Genomic DNA, 17952 nt, shown 5'->3' with positions numbered 1-17952 from the left:
GTATAGACCTACAGGTTTTAAATTTCATACATAATTATAAAATTAATAATATATCAACACTGATAGGTTAGGTACCAGATACTATTACTACATCTTTAATCTATAATATACATCCTATATTAATAGGTATATTGTTATCCAATAGGGATTACAACTTAATTTAATATCATTTCAACGCGTTTTTTTTATGTAAAACTTCGTTCAGGTATTTTACATTTACGCATTTTTTTATTTTTTAATACTGAAAATAAAAATTGATAAAAAAAAAAAATTCCGAAACATTCAATATAGCCAATTTGTAAATCTTATTTTGAGAACAATTTTTATGGTAAAAAATGTATTAAATTCAAATGGTTGATTTTTTAAGTTTTTTTTAAATATCAATAGTCTCGTCAAGTAAATTACGATCTAATTTATGTTTGAAACATTATAATTTCAAAAATTATAAAATTTATCAAAATATTTTATACGAATATTTTTAAATACCATAATACGCACCTAGATAAATTAATTATAATTTTGAAATTATAATGTTTCTAACATCAACTAAATTGTAATTTATTTAACGAGAATATTGATATTTAAAAAAAAGTTTAAAAATTAGCCATTTGTCTTAAATACATTTTTCTAAATAATACTTTCAATAATTGGTTGATTAAAGTGAATCTGATTATATAAAAACAATTTTGATGGTAAAAAGCTTTATCTAAGTCAAGTAGTTTATTTTTTAGAATTTTTATAAAATTCAATATTCTTTTGGTTAAATTAATTTGGAACGTATATAAAATAAAATAAGAATTGTGAGAATTTGCTGACTTGAGGATATTTCTTAAATTATTTACTTATACAGTATTAAGAATGTATTTATAAAATATTAACAATATTAACATGTGTTGAATTAACAATATTTATTTTATTTTTTTTGTCAGGTCTTTTTGTTAAATTCTGTATACAGTATTTGCCTCCAAAGTCACTATTCAGTAATGCCTGTGAGGAAGTGAGAGTTCATACAAAAATAAAAATTAGTCAATATAATATTGTAAAAGCTAAATTCTAAATAAGGAAACGGTCTCGTAATAAGATATTTTCCAAATAATACTTTCTATAATAGGTTCATTAAAGTGAACTATATTAAAATATATTATCATTAAGAAAACACCAAAACTGTGAGCTATAGGTACACTATATCTTAATGTGTCTCATATATCTGCTACTATAACTGTTCCGATCTCTATAAAAAATTATGTGAATAATTAATAATTTTTGGAAAGATTTGAGTTTTAACTTACTGTACTTTCATAATAAACTATTATAGAACGCTAATTTTAATGCAAAAGTTTGGTATTTTTTAAAACATAGAATTAAGCATTAAAGTACCGTTCAAATTCGCAGGTCTGATTTGATAAATGGCTACTTCATTTCTTTCATAAAATATACTGATATCAGATATTTAACTTTTCGTCGAATATTAGCAATTATAATACTATTATTATATTTTTTCTATTAAGCAAATCTATTTGGTAAAATAGGTGAACGATATAGTAATGAAATACAATAATGGAATCGGGTAAATAATTCTAGACAGTTTTTTTAAAAATGATATTAAGTTACCTCGTATTAGTATTAATTATTTAGTATTTTTTTTAAGTAACATACGTAATATGTTATTATTATAATTTATCTATTTATCTTGTAATAAAATAAATTATTTTATGGTTTCTATATGATTTAAAAAGTATTTTTGGAGCTATTGGTATGAAATGATGGTTGTACACTTTTACAATAGTGATTTGATAAATAATATTAATGATCATCATTGAACATTCATATTTTAATTTAATTATAAATTCAATAGTTTTAAAATTTTCCTTTTAAAATATGAGCCTTTAAAAAAATATCCAAAACAAATCACAGACGCAGCGAAAGCATTGTTAAATAAAAAACTAGAAATCGGTTGAAGTATTTTGAAAATTTCATTATGTATTGAAACTGACAATAGACAAATATTATTTAAAGATAGCTTGAATTACATTAGCAATCATGTAAGGTTTTTTACCGGGATTATTAATATCTATTGGGAATAAACTAATGAAATTAAAAATTAAAAATATTCGTGAATAGCTTAAAATAAAATAATATAAATTAATCCACCTACCAAATAAACGATAATTTATTATATTAAATATTGATTAATATTTAATATGTATTAATTTCGTGTTCGGAAAAAATATTTGACTTGGAATTTTACAAACTATAGTTGGTGCCTGGCATGGTCGGTACGGAAATTTGATGTACTAAAAAGAAATAATCACTTAAATTTAAACTAACTTTTTTATTTAATTGTTCATAGAAAAGAATATTGTTTAAGAAAAATATACCAGCGCTTCTAATATTTAAATATTTACCATCTTAATCAATAATCAAATACCTAAGTAAATTTAAAAAAAAAAAATTAAAATAATACCTAGGTGCTATTTATAAGTATTTTGTTTTACATAATTTTAATTTAAAGCTAAACATTATTTTGGTATAATTGTTTTATCACATTCCATTGCTTCGATGAACAAATTGTAAACACGGTCCTCTTTGATGTAAAAGTTGTATATCTATGGATTTATTTTATTGAATTAATATAATGTAATCTATGGCGATCGCCAAAGTCGTTACAGAAGACGCAGTCGATTAAAAATTCTATTGTTTCAATTAGTTAACCAAGCAGACATGGACGAAAAATAAACTTTTCGTATAATTTTTTTTTTTTTTTTCATAAATCACACTATTTTCAGACTTCAATTCAGCAAACGTCGGAGTGCATACACGTCAAGGATTCCAATGAAACCCGAAAGAATAGATATTTAAGGTAGATAAGTTTGTTTTCATGATGCCTATATTCTTTGGCGGCTTGAATTTATATTTTGGACTACACGAAAAACATGCCACCCAAGCACCGTAGACGGATATTTTATTTTTAAATTTATAAAATTCAAACGGAATATTTTTTACGGTCACCTGCAGGCGAATATAGGATGATTATAATTATATGTCAATTACCCAGGTAGGTCCTTCTTGAAATAGAGATTTCGATTCAATTAACAGAATTAATGCCTTTTATGACTGATATAGTACCACAATTTTATTTTATAACTTGTAATATTCTCCAAACCCAATACGTAATAAATTATAGGAAACTATTAATCTAGTACAACATATATTTTATTGTTATATTAGATATATTATAGTTATATCTAACCTTTATTGTTCACCATATGTATTGATCGTAGCGATGTATAACATTGAACAACTAAAAAAAAGTTCACCGGATGATTAACTGCCTCTCCTGAGTCCTGACTATTAATGATCACCCCGTGTGCTCGTTTATGAAAAATATACTTCATACTTTTATAGGTATCTATATAAATAGTAGTACATACTCACAGGAGTTTCATTTTTATAATTTATAAATTAAATTCTAAAATTTATTGGAATCGAATTTAATATTTATTTTCTAAAACACAATATTTCAAAAATTAGTATACATACAATAAATTGGAATAATATTTATAAATATTATTGAAATAAAATAAATACACCAACTAATAAGCAATTATAATAAATCCTTCTATTATTAAAATAAAAATGAACCGATAAGTACCGGTTAGGTCCTAATGGATAACTAACTTGTCGTTGTTAGTGAAGGAATATTAATAATATTATACTCGTATAAAACTATAATAAGGTCTTGAATAAGATATTTAAAACATAAATAAACACACAACAATTAAGTAGGTCGTAGGACGGTAGGTAAGTCAAAAATTAAACATTATTTTCTATGAATTGAGCATGATATTTTATTTGCGGGCAACACATTCGAATTGCACACATGATTACACGGCGTTTTATTAGAAACGGATAAACGTAAAACAGATTATTTGTCTACTTATCGTAACTAACGTCTATACCGGACAAATAGAAAATAAGAACTGATCATTAAACGGGTTATTTTAGCTATATTATATTATTGAAATTTATTGACATTTCAGATATGACATTAATTTTCCAACTGAATATCTCATATTCAGCGGTGTAGCCTGCGTGAAATGTGTTGACAATGTTTCGAAGATGAAGTTTTATAGCAGATATTTGTTCAGATATGGGGTAGGTAATTTTTTATTTTTCATTAGGTTTCTTTTTATAACAGATTATTTTATAAAAATAGTTTATCTCGGTTTACGAATCTGAAGATTACAGACTGCAATCTTTACCTTATGTTTTTTTCTTAAATTTTTGTTTTTTTTTTTTTTTTGCTTTTTGAAATTCGTTATTTATCTTGCGGACTCCGGTACTGTCTTTCTCTTATTGTTCGTAACTCTTATTGGTTTTTTTTTTATAAATTTTTTTAACTTTATAAACTGGTGCCTTATTTTAATCACTCATTAATTGTCTAATTATAGTGAATATTTTTTTTCGGTTTAAGAATCTTAGAGTAGGTACAGACTGCAATCTTCAGTGTATTCCTACACTTTATAATTGTTCTCTTTTATATATTGTTAATTGATCAGAGGATACATTGATCACAATGTTTCAATTAGTTGTTTTATAACCATTGGTATAATATTATTCCGGTTATCAATAAAATCATGATAAAAATTATGGAAATTGGTCAGGTATAATATTTTAAACATTTTTTTTAGTAATTTCCTCAGTGATATTTAAATATTTTCGCAAATTATCAGGTACGATGACCTGCAGGTAGTATAGTGACTGGGCTAGTGAGAAGGTGAGGTGTATAGGAGAGAGATAAAACTTAGAGAGAGATAGACGAGAGAGAGGGGTTTAAAGAGATAGTGTGAGTGTGTGTGAGAAGTAGAGTGTGTGAAGGGGTAGAGAGGATAGGGAGAGTGATCTAGTATTGTAGTGAGTAGGTGAGGAGGTAGGGGTGAGATTAGATAGTGTGTGGAAGAGAAGGTGCGAGATAAGGAAAGAAAGGGATTGGGAGAGAGAAATATATAGGGTGAGGTAGAGGGAGAGAGGAAGAGAGAGAGAGAGAGAGAGAGAGAGAGAGAGAGAGAGAGAGAGCGAGAGAGAGAGTGAGAGAGAGAGAGTGAAAGTGAGAAGGTTCTAGAGGGAGAGGGTTAGGTAGACGACTAGTTATGTTAACAGTGCTGAATACGTAGGAAAGGATCTTGAAATGCAAAGGTCACTCGACTCTTTGGCTGAAACTAAGTACCAAGTTAATAGGTTTAAAACCTTCGACTTATGGGATAGAATAAAAAGAGAAGGTTTATGGTTTTGGTTAAGAGGATGTCAGCACAATTTTTTTTCTGACTCGCGTGCAGTATAGCAAATTTTTCGATCACTTTAATAGTAATAATTTTAATAATTTTATAGGTAATATTAGAGTGAAATGAACGGTTAAATCATTGTCTAGAGCATATCAGAGGTTTTAATTATATTTTAATTTTTAAGCGAGTTTTAAATATTTTAACATATTCATAACTCGCTTTAAAAATTTAGCCTATGAGACCTTATTGATAATAATCATAAGTATCTTTAAATTTTAAAAGAGGTAATTTCACTCTAATTATTATGGTTATAGTGAACGTAAAATGTACGATGTTGTGCGTGGGTCAGAGAGAAAAAATAAATACACTGACACCCTTTATAAAGTGTTAGCAAGTTGAAAAAGCTCTTGAATGTTTATTGTAATCATTATTACAGTCTTGTGATAGATACTTTTTAAAGTATTTAAATTCAGCGATGTGTTAAAATATCAGGGAGGACTGTACTGGGGAGGTACTTGATATAATACGAAAAGTAAGTTATAAAAGCGACTAAGTAAAAAAATATGATTTTGGTCATTACAATCATTACATATCGTTGTGTTAAAATATAAAATTGTTAAAACCTATGTTATTATAAATTCTCATTCTCAAAGTATTCATTTGAGGACTTCAAATTTAAAAAGTCTTTGAATACTTTTATTTAAGTACCTACCTTACAAGACTGGACTTTTACTGTGATTAAAATAATAAACTTGAAAGTAGGCATGATTGGAAGTAAAAGTAATAAGTAATAACTTTAGAGCGAAGACTTCTATGTACTAAAAATTCATCAAATATAATATGCAGTTGAATAAATATGTCCTAAAAAAAATTACATTTGTTTTATTACAATAACAATTACTTCATTCATTTTTTTTTTTTTTAAATGTACTTATCATATTATGTAATATTTTATATATAAGTAATATGAATTTAAAAATAATCTAAAACAGCTAATACAAATTCCATTCTTCATTCATATTTCATATGCTTTATACCTTGAATCATGAAATTATTTACCTAAGTACTTGATGTTCGATAAATTATCAAAATTTGCACTAAAAACATTTAGAATTTGATCGCATACGTTTTGAAATATGCTATGTATTTAGTAAGCATAGAATAAAGTTTACAAAAAACAAAAAAAATATATGAAAAATGCATAAAAGTCCTTGTTGTATTATTATGTAAAGATATATCTATGTACTATACGGAAACCTGGGTACAGTGAGACATACTTGGTAAACGGTAGCAGTGTCGTAATAATAAACGATGTCCTTAAAAAATAAAAAATATGAAAAATAATATGTTGTTTTCAACTAATTACAATGAACATTGCGCTTAAGATAATAATATTTTTATAAGCTATATATGTAGGTACCTATAAAGAATGGAACAGTTTCGAAAAACAAAAACTTAAATTGCCTTACAAAAAAATACGTATAACAGTTCGTTAATATAATTAAAGTGAACTTTATTAATTTTTGAAAATGTAAATACCTAACTTAATATATTATTAATAAAATTGAATCAAAACTATGATATTCCGCATCTTACTCATCTTAGGGTGTTTCACATCTCACTGTAATGCCCCGGTCTGTGTGAAAATTATTTGAAAAATTTGATAACTTTTGATAAAATTTGAGTTTTTACTTATTAAATCTTCATAATAAACTATCGTAGAAAGCTACTTTTAATGCAAAAGATTAAAATATATAATCAAGCATTAAAGTAGGTACTTTTCAAACTCACACGTGTGTTTAAGGTAATTTATTAATATTTAATATGTAAGAATAGTAAGATATATAATACAATGAGAAATATTAGAAACTAATAAATTAAACTCGACACATTGTTTAACTTGGATGAATGATAATATTCTGGAATAGGTATTTATGACATATAGTAGACATATTATAATGATGTGAAATAAAGATTCGCAATAATAAATTGTCCAGATAACGGTAAAACAGCTTTTGAATGTGGTAACTATTTATAAGAATTACGTTATGAAATTAAAAGCAACTTCTATTAGTAGTTTTATAAAATTAATCTAATCTCTAATATTGGAAATAAATAAGATCTGGTGATAGGTGATTTTTATTGATAAAATATACTGTCATTTTTAAACATCTAATTTTAGTCGAGTATTGGAAACTATACTGGTTTTAGTCGCTTACTTTTTTGACTTATCTAATTGACTTTTTACATTTAAGATTTTAGACATTAAAAAAAAATATATATATAGTTGTCTCGTAGGTATTTATTACCTATGCAATATTTTAAGTGACATACGTATTGTAATTATTATCTAAATAAATAAAAAAAAACATTCTTGAACTTAATGAAAAATAGACGTACAAATACAATTTATCTCGTATAATACATTATATTATGGTTTCTACAAGTTTAAAAAGTAAATTTGGGGCCTGTTGTGGTACGGTTGATGACCAAAGTCACTTATTATTACTTTATCTGAAGTCAACGCGTGGACCGGCGTCACTAGCTCCCGGATGGGCGACCACCTGGGTTCTTAGTGACAAATCCTCGTCCGATTTATACGCGTTTCAAACCAAACAGTAAAACCAGGCTATGCAGTTGATGCCTTGAAAAAAAAATGAGTTGCCTCTGGCCTGGTATGTATTTCACACAATAATCGTACTAACGCAGTCAAAATACTAAATATTACTTTACTATTTAGAATATAATAGATGGGTACAGAAAAAGTGTAATTTGGGTCTGGTGTGGCGCGGTGGTTGGCCGTAGTCTTCAACGGTGTCAAGCATCGCCTGGCGTCACTAGCTCCCGAATGGGCGACCACCTGGGTTCTTAGTGACGAATCCTTTCCCCGCATACACACGTGTTTTTCAACAACCAGTAACTACCTACAAAATGCTAATGGTCATAGTTGTAAATATGCTAATGTTAAAAAAAAAGTTTATATTAAAATTATAAAAATAATACGAATCCAATTGTACTTACATTGTTCAAATCTATAAGAAATTATAGTTCATTGTAAAACTTTTCAAGAATAATAATTAAGAATAAGTATGTAATTTGAGGTATTTTAGATGATTACATTTTTTTATAGACACATTTATCTTTATCATATATTACATAAATATTTTATAAAAAATACAAACACTGCGACGAAAAGATTGCCTATCACTCAGCAAAATTTATTGTCTAAATAATAAATAATACATCTTAATGTAAAAAAATTGGGTAAACAATTTTTTTTTTTTAATTATTTCACGTAAAAAATATTCAAAATTGCAATAATTCAACTTCTGGCATCGAGTTTCTTTTTTTTATTAGGTAGGTACCTACCATATCAAAATAAAAATAAAATTATCATGATGCCACGTGACGTTTCTGGAGCTGGAAAAGAATAATAACTATAATTTTAGTGTAGTAATAGGGGGCAGAATTTAGATAATGATCCGTTTATACGTATATAATTAAATTTCAAAGTTGTTTTATTTTAATGTGGACGTCTCACCTGTCTAAATATTCATTTATTCCTAAAATTGCGAAACATAAAAAATAATGTTTAGAAGTTATCAATAGGATGGCCGGTTTTAAATTATAATAAAAGATAATTTATCTTCAATTGGACTAAAATACATACAAGTAAATCATTAATACTTATTAGTTATCACTTCTACAATTTACATCCAATGGTAATTCTAAAATTAGATCTCAGTATTTGATTAGATCACATACTACATACATATTATGTGCACAAAAAAGATGGACATGTCTCTATCCATAATACCTATGTGTAATCTAGTTGGGTGAAAAGTATTTTAAGAAACCCGATATCTTATGAGATAATATATTATATTATAAAAATAATGGCGTACCGAGGAGATAAATGTGGTCAATACGAATCGGTTATATCTTAAATTTTCAAAATATTTCGGGCCAAGCAAGCTATTATTTAAATGATATTCCTAAAGAGGTTAACAATCAAGAGATCACCTTGATAAGAAAACACTTAAATCGGAAACCAACTCGGGATCTTTTTATTTCAAGTGTCCAGTTAACCATCTGTTTGTCACGCGTTACCCAAATGCATTTTATTATTCTACGATAATTCAGATTGATATTTAAAACATAAACCCAGTGTCGTAGTCAGCCCTCTCGGGGGAATATTGGGTGAATAGTACTATTCACACTTTTCCCATCTCAAAATCCTAACCATGACTACGGCACTGCCTTCCCCGCGTGACAAGTAGATGGTTATTAAGTCTAAAGAAGGTTAGGTTAGGTACCTATAGATAGACTATGGTGAGTTAAAGCTATGGTGATGATAGATGACTATCATCACTTGTCGTAACCTTTGCAATGATCTTTTCCTACTAACTATATCAAGGTATTTGACATTGTAAACATAACAATTAATGAAAATATATAAAAATTACTGAGGAAAATATTAACACAACTTAATATTTAAAATTAATAACTACTTAATATTTAATATTAAATTTATACCGGATGAATGTTTCCATAATTTTTAACACGGTTTTAAAGCTTTAGTAATAATTCTATCATGATTTAATTATTATTAATTGTTGTTTTGGTTTTGTTTATCTTGAGGTTACATACTGCGGACTTTAGTTTGTAATCTTAATGAACAATTTTATCAAAATTTTCTTTTTTTGTTTCTTGAAAAATATTTGCCTGCGGGCGCCAAACCTTCCTTTCATTTTTTTTTTTATATCAATTTAACTTTATTGTTTTGAGTACTAATTTTTTATATATTGTTAACTATGTGCCTATTAAATAATAATTCAATCATGATTTAATTATTGTTATTAGTATTTTGGTGTTTCAATTATCTTGATTGCACATACTGCAGAATTAAGTGTGTGTATTCCTATTGTAAATTTTTTCAATTTTTTTTTTTTTTTTTGATTCTTGAAAAATATTTGCCTGCGGGCGCCAAAGCTCCCTTTCAAATTTTGTTTTTAAACCAATTAACCTAAAATTTTTTTGAGTAGTAAATTTTTATATTTTGTTTTCAATGTGCCTATCAAATAATAATTAAATCATGATTTAATTATTGTTATTAGTATTTTGGTTTCGATTATCTTGATTGCACATACTGCAGATTTTAGTGTGTATTCCTATTATAAAATTTTTTCAAAATTTTTTTTTTGTTTCTTAAAAAACATTTGCCTGCAGGCGTCAAACCTCCCCTTCCATTTTTTTGTAAAAATTAATTGAACTTTATTTGTTTGTGAACTCAATATTTAAATTTAAATATCAAATTATATTTCAAATAATAATTCTATCATAATATTTTTATTATTTATATGGTTTTGATTATCTTGATATCACATTCTACAGTTTGCAGTGTGCATTTCTAATGTAAAATTTGTTTTTTTGTTTCTTGAAAAACATTTGCCTGCGGGCGCCAAACCTCCCTTTCAATTTTTTTTTTTAATAACAATTTTACTTTATTTTTTTGAGTAGTAAATTTTTATATTTTGTTAACAATGTGCGTATCAAATAATAATTAAATCATGATTTAATTATTGTTATTAGTATTTTGGTTTTAGTAAACATATAAAGTATGTTTGTGAACTCAATTTTTAAATTTTAAAATCAAATTATATTTCATATAATAATTCTATCATAATATTTTTATTATTTATTTGGTTTTGATTATCTTGAGATCACATTCTACAGTTTGCAGTGTGCATTTCTAATGTAAAATTTTTTTTTTTTGTTTCCTGAAAAACATTTGCCTGCGGTCGCCAAACCTCCCTTTCAAGTTTTTTTTTATACCAATATCTAACTTAAATTATTTTGAGGAATAAATTTTTATATTTTGTTAACAATATGCCGATCAAATAATAATTAAATTATGATTTAATTATTGTTAATAGTATTTTGGTGTTTCGATTATCTTGATTGCACATACTGCAAATTTCAGTGTGTATTCCTATTTTACATTTTTTCAAATTTTTTTTTTTTGTTTCTCGAAACACATTTGCCTGCGGGCGCCAAACCTCCCTTTCAAATTTTTTTTTTAATAACAATTTTACTTTATTTTTTTGAGTAGTAAATTTTTATATTTTGTTAACAATGTGCCTATCAAATAATAATTAAATCATGATTTAATTATTGTTATTAGTATTTTGGTTTTGATTATCTTGATTATCCGGGAAATTATCCGAAAGATTATTGGAAAATTATCCGTAATATTCAGGAATATTACACGAAATATTATTGGAAAATTATCCGAAATACAAATTGGAAATTATCCGAAATATTTAGGACAATTATCCGAAATACAAATTGGAAATTATCCGAAATATTATGGGAATATTATCCGAAATACAAATTGGAAATTATCCGAAATATTTAGGACAATTATCCGAAATACAAATTGGAAATTATCCGAAATATTATGGGGATATTATCCGAAATACAAATTGGAAATTATCCGAAATATTCAGGAAATTATCCGAAATACAAATTGGAAATTATCCGAAATATTTTGGGAATATTATCCGAAATATTCCCAAAATATTTCGGATAATTTTCCTGAATATTTCGGATAATATTCCCAAAATATTTCGGATAATTTCCAATTTGTATTCCGGATAATTGTCCTAAATATTTCGGATAATTTCCAATTTGTATTTCGGATAATTTTCCAATAATATTTCGTGTAATATTCCTGAATATTACGGATAATTTTCCAATAATCTTTCGGATAATTTCCCGGATAATCAAGATAATCGAAACCAAAATACTAATAACAATAATTAAATCATGATTTAATTATTATTTGATAGGCACATTGAAAACAAAATATAAAAATTTACTACTCAAAAAAATTTTAGGTTAATTGGTTTAAAAACAAAATTTGAAAGGGAGCTTTGGCGCCCGCAGGCAAATATTTTTCAAGAAACAAAAAAAGAAAATTTTGATAAAATTGTTCATTAAGATTACAAACTAAAGTCCGCAGTATGTAACCTCAAGATAAACAAAACCAAAACAACAATTAATAATAATTAAATCATGATAGAATTATTACTAAAGCTTTAAAACCGTGTTAAAAATTATGGAAACATTCATCCGGTATAAATTTAATATTAAATATTAAGTAGTTATTAATTTTAAATATTAAGTTGTGTTAATATTTTCCTCAGTAATTTTTATATATTTTCATTAATTGTTATGTTTACAATGTCAAATACCTTGATATAGTTAGTAGGAAAAGATCATTGCAAAGGTTACGACAAGTGATGATAGTCATCTATCATCACCATAGCTTTAACTCACCATAGTCTATCTATAGGTACCTAACCTAACCTTCTTTAGACTTAATAACCATCTACTTGTCACGCGGGGAAGGCAGTGCCGTAGTCATGGTTAGGATTTTGAGATGGGAAAAGTGTGAATAGTACTATTCACCCAATATTCCCCCGAGAGGGCTGACTACGACACTGGGTTTATGTTTTAAATATCAATCTGAATTATCGTAGAATAATAAAATGCATTTGGGTAACGCGTGACAAACAGATGGTTAACTGGACACTTGAAATAAAAAGATCCCGAGTTGGTTTCCGATTTAAGTGTTTTCTTATCAAGGTGATCTCTTGATTGTTAACCTCTTTAGGAATATCATTTAAATAATAGCTTGCTTGGCCCGAAATATTTTGAAAATTTAAGATATAACCGATTCGTATTGACCACATTTATCTCCTCGGTACGCCATTATTTTTATAATATAATATATTATCTCATAAGATATCGGGTTTCTTAAAATACTTTTCACCCAACTAGATTACACATAGGTATTATGGATAGAGACATGTCCATCTTTTTTGTGCACATAATATGTATGTAGTATGTGATCTAATCAAATACTGAGATCTAATTTTAGAATTACCATTGGATGTAAATTGTAGAAGTGATAACTAATAAGTATTAATGATTTACTTGTATGTATTTTAGTCCAATTGAAGATAAATTATCTTTTATTATAATTTAAAACCGGCCATCCTATTGATAACTTCTAAACATTATTTTTTATGTTTCGCAATTTTAGGAATAAATGAATATTTAGACAGGTGAGACGTCCACATTAAAATAAAACAACTTTGAAATTTAATTATATACGTATAAACGGATCATTATCTAAATTCTGCCCCCTATTACTACACTAAAATTATAGTTATTATTCTTTTCCAGCTCCAGAAACGTCACGTGGCATCATGATAATTTTATTTTTATTTTGATATGGTAGGTACCTACCTAATAAAAAAAAGAAACTCGATGCCAGAAGTTGAATTATTGCAATTTTGAATATTTTTTACGTGAAATAATTAAAAAAAAAAAATTGTTTACCCAATTTTTTTACATTAAGATGTATTATTTATTATTTAGACAATAAATTTTGCTGAGTGATAGGCAATCTTTTCGTCGCAGTGTTTGTATTTTTTATAAAATATTTATGTAATATATGATAAAGATAAATGTGTCTATAAAAAAATGTAATCATCTAAAATACCTCAAATTACATACTTATTCTTAATTATTATTCTTGAAAAGTTTTACAATGAACTATAATTTCTTATAGATTTGAACAATGTAAGTACAATTGGATTCGTATTATTTTTATAATTTTAATATAAACTTTTTTTTTAACATTAGCATATTTACAACTATGACCATTAGCATTTTGTAGGTAGTTACTGGTTGTTGAAAAACACGTGTGTATGCGGGGAAAGGATTCGTCACTAAGAACCCAGGTGGTCGCCCATTCGGGAGCTAGTGACGCCAGGCGATGCTTGACACCGTTGAAGACTACGGCCAACCACCGCGCCACACCAGACCCAAATTACACTTTTTCTGTACCCATCTATTATATTCTAAATAGTAAAGTAATATTTAGTATTTTGACTGCGTTAGTACGATTATTGTGTGAAATACATACCAGGCCAGAGGCAACTCATTTTTTTTTCAAGGCATCAACTGCATAGCCTGGTTTTACTGTTTGGTTTGAAACGCGTATAAATCGGACGAGGATTTGTCACTAAGAACCCAGGTGGTCGCCCATCCGGGAGCTAGTGACGCCGGTCCACGCGTTGACTTCAGATAAAGTAATAATAAGTGACTTTGGTCATCAACCGTACCACAACAGGCCCCAAATTTACTTTTTAAACTTGTAGAAACCATAATATAATGTATTATACGAGATAAATTGTATTTGTACGTCTATTTTTCATTAAGTTCAAGAATGTTTTTTTTTATTTATTTAGATAATAATTACAATACGTATGTCACTTAAAATATTGCATAGGTAATAAATACCTACGAGACAACTATATATATATTTTTTTTTAATGTCTAAAATCTTAAATGTAAAAAGTCAATTAGATAAGTCAAAAAAGTAAGCGACTAAAACCAGTATAGTTTCCAATACTCGACTAAAATTAGATGTTTAAAAATGACAGTATATTTTATCAATAAAAATCACCTATCACCAGATCTTATTTATTTCCAATATTAGAGATTAGATTAATTTTATAAAACTACTAATAGAAGTTGCTTTTAATTTCATAACGTAATTCTTATAAATAGTTACCACATTCAAAAGCTGTTTTACCGTTATCTGGACAATTTATTATTGCGAATCTTTATTTCACATCATTATAATATGTCTACTATATGTCATAAATACCTATTCCAGAATATTATCATTCATCCAAGTTAAACAATGTGTCGAGTTTAATTTATTAGTTTCTAATATTTCTCATTGTATTATATATCTTACTATTCTTACATATTAAATATTAATAAATTACCTTAAACACACGTGTGAGTTTGAAAAGTACCTACTTTAATGCTTGATTATATATTTTAATCTTTTGCATTAAAAGTAGCTTTCTACGATAGTTTATTATGAAGATTTAATAAGTAAAAACTCAAATTTTATCAAAAGTTATCAAATTTTTCAAATAATTTTCACACAGACCGGGGCATTACAGTGAGATGTGAAACACCCTAAGATGAGTAAGATGCGGAATATCATAGTTTTGATTCAATTTTATTAATAATATATTAAGTTAGGTATTTACATTTTCAAAAATTAATAAAGTTCACTTTAATTATATTAACGAACTGTTATACGTATTTTTTTGTAAGGCAATTTAAGTTTTTGTTTTTCGAAACTGTTCCATTCTTTATAGGTACCTACATATATAGCTTATAAAAATATTATTATCTTAAGCGCAATGTTCATTGTAATTAGTTGAAAACAACATATTATTTTTCATATTTTTTATTTTTTAAGGACATCGTTTATTATTACGACACTGCTACCGTTTACCAAGTATGTCTCACTGTACCCAGGTTTCCGTATAGTACATAGATATATCTTTACATAATAATACAACAAGGACTTTTATGCATTTTTCATATATTTTTTTTGTTTTTTGTAAACTTTATTCTATGCTTACTAAATACATAGCATATTTCAAAACGTATGCGATCAAATTCTAAATGTTTTTAGTGCAAATTTTGATAATTTATCGAACATCAAGTACTTAGGTAAATAATTTCATGATTCAAGGTATAAAGCATATGAAATATGAATGAAGAATGGAATTTGTATTAGCTGTTTTAGATTATTTTTAAATTCATATTACTTATATATAAAATATTACATAATATGATAAGTACATTTAAAAAAAAAAAAAATGAATGAAGTAATTGTTATTGTAATAAAACAAATGTAATTTTTTTTAGGACATATTTATTCAACTGCATATTATATTTGATGAATTTTTAGTACATAGAAGTCTTCGCTCTAAAGTTATTACTTATTACTTTTACTTCCAATCATGCCTACTTTCAAGTTTATTATTTTAATCACAGTAAAAGTCCAGTCTTGTAAGGTAGGTACTTAAATAAAAGTATTCAAAGACTTTTTAAATTTGAAGTCCTCAAATGAATACTTTGAGAATGAGAATTTATAATAACATAGGTTTTAACAATTTTATATTTTAACACAACGATATGTAATGATTGTAATGACCAAAATCATATTTTTTTACTTAGTCGCTTTTATAACTTACTTTTCGTATTATATCAAGTACCTCCCCAGTACAGTCCTCCCTGATATTTTAACACATCGCTGAATTTAAATACTTTAAAAAGTATCTATCACAAGACTGTAATAATGATTACAATAAACATTCAAGAGCTTTTTCAACTTGCTAACACTTTATAAAGGGTGTCAGTGTATTTATTTTTTCTCTCTGACCCACGCACAACATCGTACATTTTACGTTCACTATAACCATAATAATTAGAGTGAAATTACCTCTTTTAAAATTTAAAGATACTTATGATTATTATCAATAAGGTCTCATAGGCTAAATTTTTAAAGCGAGTTATGAATATGTTAAAATATTTAAAACTCGCTTAAAAATTAAAATATAATTAAAACCTCTGATATGCTCTAGACAATGATTTAACCGTTCATTTCACTCTAATATTACCTATAAAATTATTAAAATTATTACTATTAAAGTGATCGAAAAATTTGCTATACTGCACGCGAGTCAGAAAAAAAATTGTGCTGACATCCTCTTAACCAAAACCATAAACCTTCTCTTTTTATTCTATCCCATAAGTCGAAGGTTTTAAACCTATTAACTTGGTACTTAGTTTCAGCCAAAGAGTCGAGTGACCTTTGCATTTCAAGATCCTTTCCTACGTATTCAGCACTGTTAACATAACTAGTCGTCTACCTAACCCTCTCCCTCTAGAACCTTCTCACTTTCACTCTCTCTCTCTCACTCTCTCTCTCGCTCTCTCTCTCTCTCTCTCTCTCTCTCTCTCTCTCTCTCTCTCTCTTCCTCTCTCCCTCTACCTCACCCTATATATTTCTCTCTCCCAATCCCTTTCTTTCCTTATCTCGCACCTTCTCTTCCACACACTATCTAATCTCACCCCTACCTCCTCACCTACTCACTACAATACTAGATCACTCTCCCTATCCTCTCTACCCCTTCACACACTCTACTTCTCACACACACTCACACTATCTCTTTAAACCCCTCTCTCTCGTCTATCTCTCTCTAAGTTTTATCTCTCTCCTATACACCTCACCTTCTCACTAGCCCAGTCACTATACTACCTGCAGGTCATCGTACCTGATAATTTGCGAAAATATTTAAATATCACTGAGGAAATTACTAAAAAAAATGTTTAAAATATTATACCTGACCAATTTCCATAATTTTTATCATGATTTTATTGATAACCGGAATAATATTATACCAATGGTTATAAAACAACTAATTGAAACATTGTGATCAATGTATCCTCTGATCAATTAACAATATATAAAAGAGAACAATTATAAAGTGTAGGAATACACTGAAGATTGCAGTCTGTACCTACTCTAAGATTCTTAAACCGAAAAAAAATATTCACTATAATTAGACAATTAATGAGTGATTAAAATAAGGCACCAGTTTATAAAGTTAAAAAAATTTATAAAAAAAAAACCAATAAGAGTTACGAACAATAAGAGAAAGACAGTACCGGAGTCCGCAAGATAAATAACGAATTTCAAAAAGCAAAAAAAAAAAAAAAA

Source organism: Diuraphis noxia, unplaced genomic scaffold (genome assembly GCF_037042655.1).
Source record: "Diuraphis noxia isolate RWA-SAM2 unplaced genomic scaffold, SU_Dnox_SAM2 contig0002, whole genome shotgun sequence".
Lineage (NCBI taxonomy): Eukaryota > Metazoa > Arthropoda > Insecta > Hemiptera > Aphididae > Diuraphis > Diuraphis noxia.
This window is presented reverse-complemented; position numbering follows the sequence as displayed.